At 43.7% G+C, this 17894-nt stretch overlaps 1 protein-coding gene across 2 annotated transcripts in view; it reads right to left on the reverse strand.

Annotated features, from left to right (window-relative positions):
• Positions 1-3412, reverse strand: part of PLS1 (plastin 1) — a 129434-nt gene extending 126022 nt beyond the window's left edge. Inside the window, exon 1 of one of the 2 annotated variants that reach the window (XM_070793680.1) lies at positions 3282-3412. The gene's annotated coding sequence lies outside the window, so the exon portion shown is untranslated. The remainder of the gene's footprint in view (positions 1-3281) is intronic. The other variant, XM_070793685.1, reaches the window with a different exon arrangement.
• Positions 3413-17894: the final 14482 nt, after the last annotated feature.

Here is a 17894-nt window from a genome sequence, read left to right on the forward strand (position 1 = left end):
AAGTTCCCCCCAGATCCACAGAATATCTCCATGGCAAATGAATCTTGGGATTGTTAACCTTGAAAAGTTAGGGTTAATGAAAGTATAGCAGATCTGGCTACACCACTAACTAGCTTAGTTAAGTATATCTCAGCTCCTCCTCTACATCATGAGGGGGTGATGGCCTGGATGAAGGGCTACCTCACAGCTCTGGTAGCTCAGCTGGTAAAGAATCCCGCCTGCCACACAGGAGACCCCGGTTTGATTCCTGGGTCTGGAAGATCCCCTAGAGAAGGGATAGACTACCCACTCCAGTATTCAGGCCTGGAGAAGTGCATGGACTGTATAGTCCAGGGGGTTGCAAAGAGTCAGACATGGCTGAGTGACTAAGCACAGTACATAGCTGTAAGATCCTTAATGCCCACCTTCCCCATGTCAAATACACTTGTTTGTTTGTTTATTCAGGCAATAACAGTTGAGTATCTAATACTGCAAAGCTACGTGCCTGGCATTGTGAGGAATTAAAGAACATCCCCCAAAGAACTTATCATCTAGAATGGGAAGTGAGACAACCACACAACTATATGAAAAAGAGAAGCAGACAATGTCATAACTGGGTATTATTTATAAGAAGAAAATTATCATTACCAACATCCCAAACCTGAAACTAAAGTGATTTTCAAAATATCTTTTCTTTTCTGCATCTACCCTTTTTTTGGGGTGGGGTCATGTGGCAAGGCATGAGGGATCTTAGTTCTCTGACCAGAGACCGAACTCCCTCTTGCCCCTTGCAGTGGAAGCTCTGAGTCTTAATCATTGGGTCGCCAGGGATATTCCTGCACCTAGTCTTTTACCAAATGCCTCCCCCTTTGTATGATTTCTTACATCTGAGTTCTTCACTCTGCACTTAGAATCACATGCTTATGTCCAGGCCGTAGGCAACTCTCCTCTATTATGGATTGACCCCTATCCCCAGAACTTAGAGGTCATGATCCATGACCTCTGATGAAGATACGAGAAACATCCCATCAGACTGGTTTGACTTGTCCACTGTCTTGCTAGAGCTCTAAGGTGACCTCCTTCATTTCACAGAACATCCACATCAAATCCCTTCACCAAACTGTCCCTGTTTCACTTCCTCCCACAAATAATACCAAGAGCATTATTTTTGCTTAGTTTTGTGTGGGATGTCTACGTCATAGGCCTGAAGCTCCCAGAGCTTACACACACTGGTCAGGAAGTTGGGTCACGTATTAAAATTCAACAATCCAGGATACTAAAGATGAAGGGGGATACTAGGGCAGACAACACTAACAAATGTTAGAGGCTTCAGAAGGGGGAGAGCTACTTTCTGGCTATAGTAATCGAAGAAGGCTTCTAGGAAGAGGCACACCTGAGTTACACCTTGCTTCGTAGGCAAGACTTCAACAGAGAAAGAGGCAAACAGATACTCTGAGACAAGGAAGGAGGGCAATTTCAAGACCAGTCAATTGTTAGCGGGGGCTTGAGAGGGTACTTTTTGTTTTGTGGGGGTAGGGGGGATGGCTATACCACCCGACATTCCAGATCTTAGTTCCCCGACCAGGGATCAAGCTGCACTCCCTGCACTGGATACTTGACGTCTTAACCACTGGACCTCCAGTGAGGCCCCTAGAAGGTACTGTTTGAAATGAGTTTACAAGGTAAGCAAGTTCAGTAGCAGGAGTAGCTAATTTTCGATTTCAGCCAGACTACAAAATAAAAGGGGGCTTCCCGAATGGCTCAGAAGGTAAAGAATCCGCCTGCAGTGCACGAGACATAAGAGACTTGGGTTCGATCTCTCATTGGGGAAGATCTCCTGGAGGAGGGCACGGTAACCCACTCCAGTATTCTTGCCTGGAGAATTCCATGGACAGAGGAGCCTGGCAGGCTTCGGTCCATGAGGTCACAAAGAGTTGGACACCACTGAGAGACTAAATGTGTGCACACACACATACACACACAATATAAAGAGGTAGAAGAGAAAAAGAAAGTACAATAATCTCAGTAAACTCTGAGGAGAGTATCAGCAGGGGATGGCATAAAGAGCCCTGCAAATCAGAAAACCTGGGTCCAAGGCCCAGCTTTGCTAAGGAGGGGCTCCACAGCCACATCAAGTCATTTAACCTGGTTGGTTTCGGTTTTCTCACTTGTAAACTGAAGCAGCTGAACTGCCTGACCTCGAAGGTCTCCACAGGCCAAAACTAAACCAACTGTATATTATTTCTTCCATTAAAACATTCATCATGGTAAGGGGGAGGGTCGGGGGGAGTTGAAGGAAATGGCAATATCTGTATTATCTTTCCATACAGGTGTCTGCTCCTAAACTACAAATTGCCTTCTTCTAAACTTATTAATTCTATGTATCTGCCTCCCATCTTGCAGATTTAACACTTAAAGAATGTTCAGTGTGTAGTCCAAAAATTTTGTTTATGTCTCACAGATTATCCAAGAAATGTGTGCGGCACAGCCTTAACATCTTATGAGTGTGTCCAATATGACAGACCCAGGATAAAATATTTCTGTGTGAGTTAGAAAATGTGACTGGGTAAAGAAAGGGGAGACAGTGAGAGCTCTGTTACTCATCTAAGAAACAGCTCCCTTTCAAGAGTACCAAACGATGCCTGAAAAAACTGTAATGTAGAAAAGTAAGGGGAAAATACATCTTGGACTATACGAAGTTTGTATTATACGTACTGCCGAAGCAAACACACAACGTCTCTACTTTAAAATGCGGCTGAAATGCATAAAGTTTTTGGCACTGAAATATGCTGAAAGTTGGCTTTTTTTTGTTTTTTTAATGCCGCATCCAGGAGACCCCTCCACACCCCGCTCCGGAAAAGGCACCCAAACCAGAAACCACAGATCTCACTCCAGTCCTATTGATCCTCTGCAGCAAAAGGCCAAAGGCAAATAAACCAGTCACACAAGCAAAAGAGGCTGGATCAAAGAGCCTCACCACTAGGCATCCAAAGTTTGAGAGAGGAAAATAGAAAAGTTAACAAAATGCCTAACTTCATGCAAAGAATCATAATGCCGTTCTCCAGCTTACTGTGCAAACAGCATAAATACAGGATGTAACTAACACCTGCCCACACTACTTGCTAGCCAGACTGGACACAAGCGCACCCGGAGGTCGGCGGGCGCCGGAGACACCTCTCCAGCGAGGGAAACCCGCAGAGACTCCTCTGGAGCCGCCGAGCCGGCGAGGAAGTAAAGCTCTGTTTTCTGCCTATCGGTCCAGGCTTTCTCTCGGATCCCCTCCGCCTCACCGCGCAGCGTACCTGCAGCCGCCGTTCTGCCCTTGAGCCCTCAGCTACCGCTCCGGATCCCGGCACACGCAAGTCTGCTCTGCGGCTCCCCAGTCGCGCCAGCCTAGCTGCTGCCCTGGCGCCACTACGCATGCCCGGCCGGCATTCTGGCAGGCAGACTCCGAATCCACTTGCCGCGTTTTGACTGCGGCTCCCGGGGGAAAGGACCCGAGGCCAAGAGCTGAAGTGGAGTTGCAGGTGCTGGGAGAGGCTAGGGGGAGAGGGGGAGAGGTGGAGGGGACCTGCGCAACTTTATCCCTACTGCCCAAAGCGACCCAGGACACATCCTCCGCCAAACCTAAAGATGACCATCTACACCACTTGAGTGAGCTTACAAGTGCTTCGCGAACTTGATCGTGGATAGGAATCACCTGGAGGGGTTGTTGAACCACAGATCCCACTCTCAAGAGTTCAGATTCAAGTAGATCTAGATGAGGCCCCACCATCTGCATGTCTAACATTTTCTCGGGGGAAACTGGCGCTGCTAATTCGGATACCACATGCGAACTTCTGATCAAGAGAAAAGATGTAGATATATATATACACACACACATATATATGGGCTTCCTCGGTGGCTCAGAAAGTAAAGAATCCTCCTGCAATGCGGGAGACCTAGGTTCGATCCCTGGATTGGGAAGATCCCCTGGAGGAGGGTATGGTAACCCATTCCAGTATTCTTACCTGGAGAATCCTCATGGACAAGGGGCCTCCTGGGCTGTAGGGTCGCAAAGAGTCGGACACCACTGAGCGACTAAGCAGAGCACAGCACCATGCCCTCCTCCAGGGGATCTTGCTGACCCAGGGATAAAAACTGCGTCTCCTGCATCTCCTGCATTGCAGGTAGATTCTATACCCACTGAGACACCTGGAAGCTGCGTGTATATGTATAAATTTATGTTATATATGTATGTAATTTAATATATATTAAATATATGTATGTACCAAATTGGAGAAGGAAATGGCAACCCACTCCAGTATTCTTGACTGGAAAATTCCATGGACAGAGGAACCTGGCAGGCTACAGTTCATGGGGTGACAAAGAGTCGGCCATGAATGAGCGACTGAGCACAGTGCATATATCAAATTACATATTTCTCTTGACATCTGGTCCAGAGAAAAGATATATAGATATAGATATTAAAAGAGAAAGTTTTCTCTCTCCTCCTCTCTGAGATTTCACATAGCACTTCCTCTTCATTTAACAGCCACACCTACTTTAAAAATAAATAAATAACTACAGCTTACAAGCAAATAAAGGTGGAATATTTCCTCTAGCATGTGAGTCAAATGAGTGGAATGCAACCACAAGAGTACTCATGTATTTTGCCTGTAGCATAACCTATTGTTGTGGTCTCTCAGACTGTGTCTAGGCAACAAGAGGGGGTCCCCATTTAACTCTTAAGTTTTGTGTGACCGTTTAGTGTTTAGCACAGTGCTGGGTACAAAACAGCTACTCAAGAAATCCTGAGTTGATATTAGTACAGCTTAAGAGAAGAAGAAGGATGTTGGAGTTATTTTAGAAACCCAAAGGAGGTGATAAGCAATTGGAAGTAGGTGGGCTAAGGCTGGACTTCTCTGGTGGCTCAGTGGTAAAGAATCTGCCTGCAATGCAAGAAATCCAGGTTCCATCCCTGGGTTGGGGAGATCCCCTGGAGGAGGGCATGGCAACCCATTCCGGTATTCTTGCCTGGAGAATCCCATGAACAGAGAAGCCTGCGGGGCTACAGTCCATGGGGTCACAAAGAGTCGGACATAACTGAGCAAGGCTAAGGCTGAGGAGGATGAGGATTTTTCCCTGTGTTAAACCTAGAGAAATCAGTGGCTCCTTATCTGAGCCCAGATGTATAAGAGGAGGTGTAAGTTCTCACAATGTATTTCTTAAAAGGTTAAACACACATCTGCCATATAATCTAGCCATTCCATTCATAGATATTACCCAAGAGAAATTAAAATATAATCATACAAAGATTGGAATAGGAATGTTCATGGCAGCTTTTTTTTTTCACAATATTCTTGCATGCATGCTCAGTCCTGTCCCACTCTTTGTGACTCTATGGACTGTAGGCTGCCAGGCCCCTCTGTCTGTGGGTTTTCCCAGGCAAGAATACTGGAGTGGATTGCCATTTCCTCCTCCAGGGAATCTTCCTGACCCAGAGATCCAACCCAAGTCCCCTGCATCTCCTGCGTTGGCAAGGGGATTCATTACAACTGAGCCATCTGGGAAGGCCTATTTTTCACCCTAGGCCCAATCAGAAGGAACCCAAATGCCCACCAACAGGTGAATGGATAAACAAATTGTGGTGCCTCTATGCAATGGAATACTACTCATCAGAAAAAGGGCAAGGGGAGAATTACTCATACAGGCTCCAACATGGATAAATCTCAAAATTATTATGCTGAGTTAAAGAGGCCAGAGGCAAATAAATGATTCCATTTATATGAAGTTCAAAATAACCTAAATTGACAAAAAGCAAACTAGTAATTGCCTGGAGCAAGGAGTGAAGGAAGGAATGGGCTATCAAGAGGCAGTAATAATCTTTTGGGGATGATAGAAAAGAAAGCTTTTATTGACTACAGTGGAAATTTCACAGAAATATACAACTGTCAAAACTAAATTGTACACTTTAAATTTATGACATTCATTTGTATATTTTCCAATAAAGGTAAAGAAAATTTAATCAAAGACTCCTATGAGTTCTTTATTTAGTGGGGGATATTGACCAAGATGAGGTCTTAAGGAAGTGTAAACTCTAAATATGGTGTAACCTGATTTTTGGAGAAGGCAAAAACAACAACAAAAAATCACTGTCTGTAGAAGAAGCTAAACATAATCAATATAAAATATCTGAAACAACCCACTTCCAAAAGTAACCAACTCCCAAATGTGATTTGTAAATGTATTGCTGAAAAAATAAAGTATTTCCCCAAAGTATCTCACAAAAATAAAACTGTGAACAAAGTACATAATTAGAAATGCACATGAATGCATAATAGTGATAAAGAAAACTGTTACCTGATTACATATCCACCAGTGAGAAATAAGTTCTCCAAATTGTGTTTCCAGGAGCCTGGGGTGTCATGGAGATGATAAATAAGCAGAACTCTGGGTTAAGGATCCCAGTCCAACCACAGCACTATTACTTCCTTATCCAGGGATACTCTGAGAATTTATTTGATAAGAAGATCCCACTCTTAATTGAAAGAGTAATAGTTTGAAAGCAATGGAAATAATGCCATCAGGTAGGAAGAAGTCACAGAGAAAAGATGTTGTATTTGGTTGGCACAAGTATCTGGTTGTGCCAGAAGTATACACTCAAAAGTATACACTCTAGTTATCATAACCTTATGTTCCTGTTTTTCCAGAATAGTCCCAATTTTAAACATTTGTTTATCACATGAATTTATGCCCAATTATATGCTCCACCTGTAGGTTAAAAAAAATAAAATCACCAACTTCAATTGAAATAGGGATTATTTTCTGGCTCTTCTACAGCTTATAAAAATATTAGCAATATAATAATAAGAATAATACATAAGTTCCAATATTTTGGCCATCTAATGCAAAGAGCTAACTCACTGGAGAAGACCCTGATGCTGGGAAAGATTGAGCGCAGGAGGAGAAGGGGGCGACAGAGTATGAGACGGTTGGATGGCATCATCAACTCAATGGCCATGAGTTTGAACAAACTCAGGGAGATAGTGAAGGACAGGGAAGCCTGGCAAGCTGCAGTTCATGGGGTCTCAAAGAGTCAGACAAGACTTAGCAACTGAATAACAACAAAGCATAAAGGTGGAGATTCAGAAATATTAAAAACAGAATGAATGAGTAGTGGACTAGGATTCCAACTCAAATCCAACTCCAAATTTGTGTTATCACAACAAGTCCCTGCAAATTTACAACATATCCCATGAAAGAAAGAAAAGTGAAGGAAAGTGTTAGTCACTCAGTTGAGTCCGACCCACCAAGCTCCTCTGTCCATGGAATTTTCCAGGCAAGAATACTGGAGTGGGTAGCCATTTTCTTCTCCAGGGGATCTTTACAACCCAGGGGTGGAACCTGGGTATCCCACATTGCAGACAAGACTCTTTACTGACTGAACCACTAGGCAAGTATATCCCATACTCAAAAAAAACCAAGAACCAACCAGGTATTTGGGGTTATAAAGTGAGTTTCTGTGAATGTGGTTAGTGTTAGTTCCCCAGAGTCTGGTGGTTTCTAAAATGCTTATAACCACACCCATTGCTACCCATTCCCTGATCCTAATCCTGAAGTCAGCTCCTACCAATTTACCTCCTATTTCAGGAAAAGTAGGAGCATTTTAATTTTTTTAATTTAAAATTTAAAAAAATTTGGCCACATTATGCAGCTTGTGGGACCATTCCTCAACCACCAAACCTATGCCCCCTTGCAAAATGCTCCCCTAAATTGGGAGCATTTACAATGGCATTGGCTAATACCAAGAGGTATGGTAGGAAAATTTTTATTTGATCTTTTTCTTTTTTTATTCTTTAATATTCTTTTTTTATTCTTTCAAGAATAAAGAAGAATAAAACAGGTGAAAAAGGCTAAGATTCAGTGTAAGTCTAGCTTTATTTTTTTTGGAGAAGAAAAGAATAATCTGAGAAATGAAATAGTAAATAATGCAAAAAATCTCTCTCTCTCTCTCTCTCTCTCTCTCTCTCTCTCTCATACACACACACACAGATACACTATTTAATAGAAATTGGATCAAAATAGCCAACCAAACACATGCACCTATACCCTACCTACCACATAAAATTTCAAGAAATGATAGAGAAGATACCTTTAAGAAGTTTAAAAAAAGTCCTAGGAAAACAAGAAAAAATGCCATCAACAAACCAGGAATGTTGAGAAAACAGAATACAGGGCTTTCCTGGTGGCTCAGTGGTAAAGAATCCACCTGCCAACGCAGGAGACACAGATTTGATCCCTGGGCTGGGAAAGTCCCACATGCCATGAGCAACTAAGTCCGTGCACCACAAATACTAAGTCTGTGCTCTAGAGCCCAGGAGCCACAGCTTCTGAAGTCCACATGCCACAACTACCAAAGCCTTCATGCCCAGAGTCCGTGCTCCACAACAAGAGAAGCCGCCAAAATGAGAAGCCTGTACACTTCAACTAGAGAGTAGTCCCCACTCACTTATGAAATTAGAGAAAAAGCCTGTGCAGTGGTGAAGACCCAGCACAGCCAAAAAAAAAAAAAAAAAAAACCAGAATGCAGAAAGATCACATCTCAGAGAAAGAAAATGGAAGGAGAATTCAGCTCAAATCATGCAGAGGAGGAGGCTAAGGCAAAGGATGGAACAGTTGAGGGAAAGGTGTGCAAGGTCAGCTAACAGATCAAGAAATGGAAAGAGGGCCCTGAGAGGTTTAGAGCAGCCAGGTTAGCCAACACCTTTCTACTCCTCAGTGGGGTCTAAACTGTGATCCAGTTAGCTACAGAGTTCCAGGAATAAGAACAGAGTCTTCCATACCTAGAGGGTGAGCTACCAACACATCCTTACCTCTAGAGTACTGTTCGTTACCCCAGATTGGCAGAGGATGGCTATGCACATGCTCAGTGACTAAGTTGTGTCTAACTCTTTGTGACTCATGGACTGTAAGCCCACCAGGTTCCTCTTTCCATGAGAATTCCCAGGCAAGAATACTGGAGTAGGTTTCCAAGGGATCTTCCCAGCCCAAGGATCACACCCAAATCTCCTGCATCTCCTGCACTGGTAGATGGATTCTTTATCACTGAGCCCCCTGGGAAGCCCTGAGGATGGCTACAGTGAATAAAAAGGTAAAATGAGGCCTTCACGGGTGGTCCAGTGTTTAAGACTCCATGCTTTCACCAAAGGTGATGCATGTCTGATCGCTGGTCAGGGAACTAAGATCCAAAAAAAAAAAAAGAGAAATTCTAAAATACAGCATTGTTAAATCAACAATACTTCAATAAAAATAAATAAAATACAAAATTGAACAGATAACTATACATTATATCACACATTTGAGGATAAATGACTGTGAGAAGCACCATCTCTACAAATAATACTAGAGAAAACAGAGCTAGGCAATAATCAGAAGATAACATTTGAAAAATATTATTAATACCTTCAAAGAATAATAATATATTTCAAGTACAAAAATTTTGATTAGATAGTTGGGAATTTAAAACTTTGATGACTGAGATAAAGGATGAAATAGATGAGCCCATTTTAGAATAGATGTAGATGAGCAGGTAGGAACTGGAAGAACCAGCTGAGGAATTTTTCCAGGACTAAGTCAGCCTGACAGACATTGAGGGGAAATCACTTGAAGGCATGGAAGGGTGATCTGGGACTGTTTACTATATTCTCTATCCTCCACATCTTCCACATTCTTAGTTGAAAAAAATAAACTACTGTGCAACATGAATTGTAACAGATGAGAAATAGGAAAGGAAAACAGCTGTGGGTGTAACAGACTGTCTCCAAATATTTTTTCATCTATCATGTATTTATGCAGAAGATGATACATCAGAATAATGGGGAAGTGGACTTCCCTGTTGGTCCAGTGGTTGGGAATCTGCCTGCCAATGCAGGGGACACAGGTTCGATCCCTGGTCCAGGAAGATTCCATATGCCTTAGGACAACTAAGCCTGTGTACCACACTATTGAGCATACATGCTGCAACTGCTGAAGCCCACACGCCCTAAAACCCCTGCTCTGAAACAAGAGAACCCACCCCAGTGAAAAGCCCTCACACCAGAACTAGAGAGTAGCCCCTGCTCTTTGCAACTAGGGAAAGCCCATGTGCTGCAACAAAGACCTAACACAGTCAAAACTAAATAAGTGAAAAAAATTTTTTTAAATGGGAAAGTGAGAGACTAGTCAATAATATACTAACTGACAATGTGGATTTTCCCAGCTACCTTCTTGAATGCCTTTAAGAAGTTTGGAGAGCCAAACTCTAACGACCCAAATTTACTTATTGGTATGGTTCCAGATATGATTTAGGTTTCATCAAGTCATGTAAGGCTTCATCAAGTCATTGTGGGCTTCCCTGGTGGCTCAGACAATAAAGAATCTGCCTGCAATGCAGGAGGCCTGGGTTCAATCCCTGGATCAGGAAGATCCCCCAGAGAAGGGAATGGCTGCTTACTCCAATATTCTTGCCTGGAGAATTTCATAGACCGAGACTGGCAGCCTTTTTAAAGAAATAAAAACCATCCATGGGATCACAAATGTAAGACCTTTTGGTTGAAAATTGAATTGTATGAGAAGAGAGGGAAGGCATGATCCTCTTTTGGCAGCTTCCTGATCCTTTTCAGAGTTCACAACCACTTTAACAGATAATTTGGGGAGTTCTTGAATTCTCATGATGAAGCCCGTTTCTCCCAACAATTCTGTATCTTATCTACATCTTGTAATAAACCTCTTTATTCTTAAACTAGAAAAAGGGACTTCAATCCCAACAAATATATGGTCCATATGGGAAACATGTTGTCTTACTCAAAAATGATCAATAAATAAACGAATACTAGGAAACTCAAATACAACGATCTTGGTATAAACTATAAAGGAACACTTTTGACCTTGGGGTTAATCTTCCTGTGTATGTGCTAAGTTGCTTCAGTCCTGTCCGACTCTTTGCAACTGTATGGATTGTAGACCACAAGTCTCCTCTGTCCATGGTATTCTCCAGGCAAGAATACTGGAGTGGGTTGCCATGCCCTCCTCCAGGGCATGACAACAAATACATGGTCCCTCCTGACCCAGGGATCAAACCCAAGTCTTCTGTGTCTCCTGCATTGCAGGCAGATTCTTTACTTAAAACCACCAGCTTCCCTAGTAGCTCAGTCAGTAAATCATCTGCCTGCAATGCAGGAGACCTGGGTTTGATTCCTGGGTTGGGAAGATCCCCTGGGGAAGGAAATGGCAACCCACTCCAGTATCCTTGCATGGAGAATCCTATGGACAGAGGAGCCTGGCAGGCTACCATCCATAGGTTCACAAGAGTAGGACAAGATTTAGCAAATAAACCTCTACCACCAGGGAAGCTCTTATCTTCCTAAGCAATACTCAAAACTCAGAAGACATTAGGGAAAATATGGACAGACTTGATACAATAAAAAATAAAATTTCTGTATGACAAGCAACTGACAAAGAAAAAGTATTTTCAGAGTATCTATCAGAAAAGAGTTAATGTCCATAATATATTAAAATGCTCCTATAAATCAATAAGAAGATGCAACCAAAATAAAATTGATAAAGTCCTAAGTAGGTAATTAACAGAAAAAGAAATCCAAATGATTAATAGGCATATGAGTAGATGCTTGAACTTGTTGGCAAGGAGACAAATGCATTTATATATATACATAAGCTCGATGTTCTTCTCTGGTCCCTGTAACCTTGCGTCAGGTGGTTTCTTGGCCACTCCTCCCTCGATTAGCAACTGTTGATCAGCTGTTTGGACCTCAGGAAAGGTCACGGAGGCTGGAGTCTTGCCTGGTGTCTGGACTTACTGAGGTTCAGATTCTTTGTGTCTCAGCACAGAAGGACTTCAGTGAGAGGCCAAGTAATAGGCAAGAAATAGATTTATTAACATAGGACGCTTGTAAGAGATACAAGCTGGCAGGCAAGCAAGCTCTGCCTGGCTTGAATATTCTTGATTGTAGGTTCCCCCTTTTATCTCTTTAAATACATCACACCACTCCATTCTGGCCTGCAGATTTTCTGCTGAGAAGTTAGCTGATAGACTGATGGGAGTTCCCTTGCCCATAGTTTGTGGCTTTTCTCCTACTGCTTTCAATATTTTCTTTACCTTTAATTTGTGTCATTTTAATTATAGCATGTCTTGGTGTGGTCTCTTTTGGGTTGATCCTTTTTGGGACTCTCTGTGCTTCTTGAACTTGATTGTCTGTTTCCTTTGCCATGTTAGGGAAGTTTTCAGCTATTATGTGTTCAAGGATGTTTTCTGTTCCTTTCTCTCTTCTTCTGGGATCTTCATAGAAATGTTAGTATGCTTGGCGTTGTCTCAGAGACCTCTTAAATTGTTCTCATTTCTTTTTTTTTTCTTTTCTCTGTTCAGTTTCAGCATTTCCACTACTCTGTCTTCCAGCCTGCTGATCAGTTCCTCTGTACCATCTACTTTGATCCCTTCTAGTGTACTTTTCATTTCAATTATTCTTCATCTGTTTCTTCTTTATATTTTCTCTTTGTTAATTACTTCTCATGTCTCACTCTGCTCACCCAATCTTCTCCCTAGTTTTTTGAACATCTTTATAATCATTACCTTGAACTGTCTATAGGGTAGATTGCCTATCTCCACTTAGTTCTTCTTCTGGGGTTTTGTCTTCTTCCTTCATTTAGAACATATTCCCTTATTGCTTCTGTTGGCCTAATTTTTTGCCTTTATTTGTATGTATCAGGTAGGTTGGTTATGTTTCCTGACCTTGGAGAAGTGGATTCTTGTAGATGTCCTATGAGTCCCAACAGCACACTGCCCTCTGGTCACCAGACCTATATTCTAGGAGTGCTCCCCACTCGGGCTATGCCTTCTTTTGAGACATGCTGACTACTGTGGGTGGTCTTGTAGGCATGGCTGGTCCCTGATCTGGTTAGTTGCCAGGTCCTGCTTTGTGTAGAGGCTGCTGGCTGTGGGGCCCTGGTGGGTCTGGGGACTAGTACTGGCCCCTGGTAGATGGGGTCAGGTTCTGGGGTGCATGATTGCAGGGCTGTAGGTGCGGGATCTAGTATTGACCTGCTGCTGAGTGTGGCCAGTTCCTGATATAAGGTGTCCCAAAGTTAGTGTTGGTACACTGGTGAGTGTGGCTCAATCCCAGGGCAGCTGGGTGAGGGGTCTAATTTGTCTCAGATCTGTCATCCATCTGCTGGTGGGCAAGGCCAGGGTCCAGGGTGGGGGTAGGGTGTCCTAGGGCTGGTGTTGGTCTGCTGGTGGGCTGGACTAGGACCCAGGGGGTCTTGGGACTGGTGTTGGCCTGTGGATGGGTGGGCTGGGTCCTGGTACAGCAAGCTGCAGGGCTGTGGCAGTCCTGGGACTAGCATCCACCCACTGCTGAGTAAGGCCACTTCCTGGGGCTAGTACCAGCCCACTATTGGACAGAGCTGCACCCTAGAGTCTCTGGTTGCAGAGCCTGGGGTCCTTGAGCTGGTGTTTTGGCCTACTAGTGGGTGGAGCTGGGGCCCAGGAGGTCCTAGGGCTGGTGTCTACCTACTGGTGGCTGAGGCCAGTCCTTGGGCTAATGCCAGCCCATTGGTGGATGGAACCAGATCCCAGGGTCTCTGGCTGTGGGGCCCTAAGGCTAATACTGATGCACTGGTGTTCAGGGCCAGGTCCAGGGCTCCCTAGTGTGTGGGGCTGAGTTAGGGTGGCTGTGTGCTCAGGGAGTCTTAAGGCAGCACGCCTGCTGGTAGGTGAGACGGTCAAATGCCAGTGGGCAGGGCTGAGTCCTGGTGCTAATCCTGCCAGTGACAGGATTCCAAATGGCATTTGTCAGCTCCAGTGTCCTTGTGGTAGACAGTGCTCCCCAAAATGGCTGCTACCACTGTCTATGTCTCCAGGGTGAACTCCTACTGCTGTGCCTCTCTGGGAGGCTCTTAAGATCTAACCCAGGCTCATTTCAAATTCTCACTTCTGTCCTGAGTTCTGGAGCATGTGAGATATTGTGTGTGCCCTTTAAGAGTCTTTAATTCCCCCAGCCCTCTGGCTCTCCCACACTTGTCTTCAAAGGCAAACTTTTTGAGGCCTTGTCTTCCTGGTGCAGAACCCCTAGTTTGGGGACCCGATGTGGGGCTCAAACCCCTCGCTCCTTGGGTGGGCAGATATGATTATGCTTCAGTTTGTGGGTTGCCCACCTGGGTCTTAACTATACCATGTTTCTGCCCCTCTTACCTATCACACTGTGGTTCCTTCCTTATATCTTTAGTTGTAGATCTTTTCTTCTGGTCTTCCAGTCTTTCTCAACAATAGTTACTCTGTAAATAATTATATCAATAATTCTGATGTGCCTGTGGGATGAGGTTAGCTCAAGGTCTTCCTACTCAGCCTTCTTGGACTCTAATGAGGTTTACCATCACCCAGATACTTTTAAAAAGCTTCTCACTCACATAATTTCAATGTGTGGTCAAGGGTAAGAAACACTACTCTAAAATAGTGCTAACCCAAAGTGTGGCACATGGACAAGCAGCATCAGCATTACCTGCTGTTGCTGCTGCTAAGTCGCTTCAGTCGTGTCTGACTCTGTGCGACCCCATAGACGGCAGCCTACCAGGCTCCCCCGTCCCTGGGATTCTCCAGGCAAGAACACTGGAGTGGTTGCCATTTCGTTCTCCAATTCGTGAAAGTGAAGTTGCTCAATCGTGTCCGACTCTTCGAGACCCCATGGACTGTAGCCCACCAGGCTCCTCCATCCATGGGATTTTCCAGGCAAGAGTACTGGAGTAGGGAGCCATTGCCTTCTCCATTAGCATTACCTAAGAGCCCATTAAAAATGCAAGTCATTGAGGTCCCTTTCAGACCCATTGAATTAGGATAGGCTAGTGCTCAGGAATCTGTTTTAATAAGCCTTTCAGGTGATTCTATGCATGTTCAAGTTGGAGAACTCAGAATCATCTCTTTAAGCTTTATTTGTATCACAGAGCTTCCTGCGTTCAGTTGCTAAATTGTGTCCAATTCTCTGCAACCCCATGGACTGTAGCCTGCCAGCTCCTCTGTCCAAGGGATTTCCCAGGCAAGAATACTGGAGCAGGTTGCCATTTCTTCCTCCAGGAGATCTTCCTGACCCAGGGATCAAACCTGCACCACCTGGTGGCTCAGTGGTAAAGAATCTGCCTGTCAATTCAGGAGACACAGGAGATTCGGGTTCAATCCCTGAGAAAGGAAGATCTCCTGGAGGAGGAAATGGCAACCCACTCCAGTATTCCTGCCTGATAAATCCTATGGACAGAGGAACCTGTCGGGCTACTGTCCATAGGGCTGCAAAGAGTCAAATATGCCTGAGCACACACACAAAATAATGGTTGCAAATGCAGATAATCCTTACCATTTGAACACATTTGGTATAATCTTAGGGTCATTCTTCAGACCTTAGCAATGTAAATGCCAATAATTCAATCCTGAGATAGAAATCTCCTGGACACATACAAAAGTACTCCATGTCTTTCTGTATTATCTCTAAATAGAATGGAGTCCTACTCCTGTAATACAGCTTTAGTAGATGTACACATGGGTAGGAAGACAAATAGTTTATGTTTAAGTTTCTTCAATATTTTAAGTTCCATTATGAGAACAAGGTGTTTTTTTAATAATGCACTTTTGCAATGTTTCTCTTAAATGGATTTAATAGAATTAAACTAATTCATTAATGCAGCTTGGCTGTATAGAATCACTTGTTGTGCGTTATTCAGAATGTTGACTTGTGGTTACGTTGGTCTGTTACTTGAGGCTTTATCCAGTGAAAACCAACAGACATGTGCCCCTTCTTACCCACTAAACTGACAATATTCAACACATGGTCAAGCTACTGAAGCACAGGAATGGCATAATCACATTCAGGTTTTGGAAAGATGCTCTATCTGCTGTGTAGAACAATTCCAAACAGGACTGGCATCGCCTAGGAGCAAAGTTTTAAAAACCATTAAAAATGAAAATTACTAAGTAGTAAAAAAAGAAATAACTTTAAAAATTTTTAAGAAATGAAAGTTATTAAAAATAATTTGAAATGTGAATCTGTGTGTGCGTGTGTACCAAGGAGGTGTGTATTGAAGTCCATTCAGTTGTAGAAAGGAACTTGTAAAAATGTTTATATTCCTTAAGCTCGTTTCTTTAAGATTTCTATTTTAGTATATACAGTAAAATCCTGAGAAAACGGAATTTAAAACAAAAAGTCCACTGCATTTCAATGGGACTTGCTGAGGTAAGCAGCCAGGAGTTTGGTTTGGGCATCTGACAGAACAAGTTCATCTTGGTCTCATTTAGGTTGTTGTGCCACCTGGTGGTCATTTCTCACTGTAGTTTAATCACGTGAAAGTGTTAGTTGCTCAGTCGTGTCAGACTCTTCGCAACCCCAGAGACTGTAGCCCCCTAGGGTCCTCTGTCCATGGGATTCTCCAGGCAGGAATACTGGAGTGGGTTGCCATTCACTTCTCCTGATCTTCCTGACCCAGGGATTGAACCAGCATCTCCTGCACTGGCAGGCAGATTCTTTACTGTCTGAGCCAACAGGGAAGTTTAGTCACAGTGGGGACAATTCTATAATTATTATAGAATAATAGTATACACAGGCTGGCTGAAACTTCCAGGACATTGGTAGGTGTCCTGTTGTCAATTAACCTGAGATTCTGGGTTAGGAAACCAAGGTCCCAAGGACGCAGGAACCCACTCACGTCAGCTTCTCTGCTTCCTGCTTCTCTCCCTACACATTCCACTACCCCAAATGAGACAGAGGGGGAGAGGATGAGAGGAAGACAAGAAGCAATCCATAGCTGAATTATGTCCCTGTATATTGGAATATAGCACTAAATATATGTGGTTAATAAATATGTATATGTCAGTGTACCTACTTTAAATGTTTTCAATAATACTGTTGAAGAGCAAAAAAAGTTGGAACACTTCAGTGAGGAGAATAGATTGGAGAAAAAACAAGCCCAAGGGAAGAAAGACAAGCAAGAATGTCATTGAAGTAATTTGGGCATAAGACATCCGATGCTCTGAAACTAGAATGGCAATACAGCACTGGGACTGGGAGAGAAGTGGATGGGTTTGACACTTACAGGAGGTAGAATTGAGTCCTTACCATTGCTATGCTATGCTAAGTCACTTCAGTCGTGTCCGACTCTGTGCGACCCAATAGACGGCAGCCCACCAGGCTCCCCCGTCCCTGGGATTCTCCAGGCAAGAACACTGGAGTGGGCTGCCATTTCCTTCTCCAATGCATGAAAGTGAAAAGTGAAAGTGAAGTTGCTCAGTCGTGTCCGACTCTTAGCAACCCCATGGATTGCAGCCTATTAGGCTCCTCCGTCCATGGGATTTTCCAAACAAGAGTACTGGAGTGGGGTGCCATTGCCTTCTCCGCCTTACCATTAAGAGACACAAAATAAAGTGTTTACAGATAACTTGATGAGTTGTCTGAGATTTTCCTTAAAATAATCCAATTAGAGAGAGAGGAAACAAGAGGGGTGGTTATAGATGAAACAAAGGCTGGCCATATGCTGATAGTTGTTGAGTTGAGTGATGGTCATAGCGGGGGGGTTGGGGGGCGCTTTCCTTATCCTACTCAGGTCTCAGTTCAGGTCAGTTGCTTCGTTGTATCTGACTCTTTGTGACCCCATGGACTGCAGCACGCCAGGCCTCCCTGGCCATCACCAACTCCTGGAGTTTACTCAAACTCACATCCATTGAGTCGTTGATGCCATCCAACCATCTCATCCTCTGTTGTCCCCTTCTCCTCCCGCCTTCAATCTTTCCCAACATCAGGGTCTTTTCTAATGAGTCAGTTCTTCGCATCAGGTGGCCAAAGTATTGGAGTTTCAGCTTCAGCATCAGTCCTTTCAATGAATACTCAGGACTGATTTCCTTTAGG

This window comes from Bos indicus, chromosome 1, assembly GCF_029378745.1.
Source record: "Bos indicus isolate NIAB-ARS_2022 breed Sahiwal x Tharparkar chromosome 1, NIAB-ARS_B.indTharparkar_mat_pri_1.0, whole genome shotgun sequence".
Classification (NCBI taxonomy): domain Eukaryota; kingdom Metazoa; phylum Chordata; class Mammalia; order Artiodactyla; family Bovidae; genus Bos; species Bos indicus.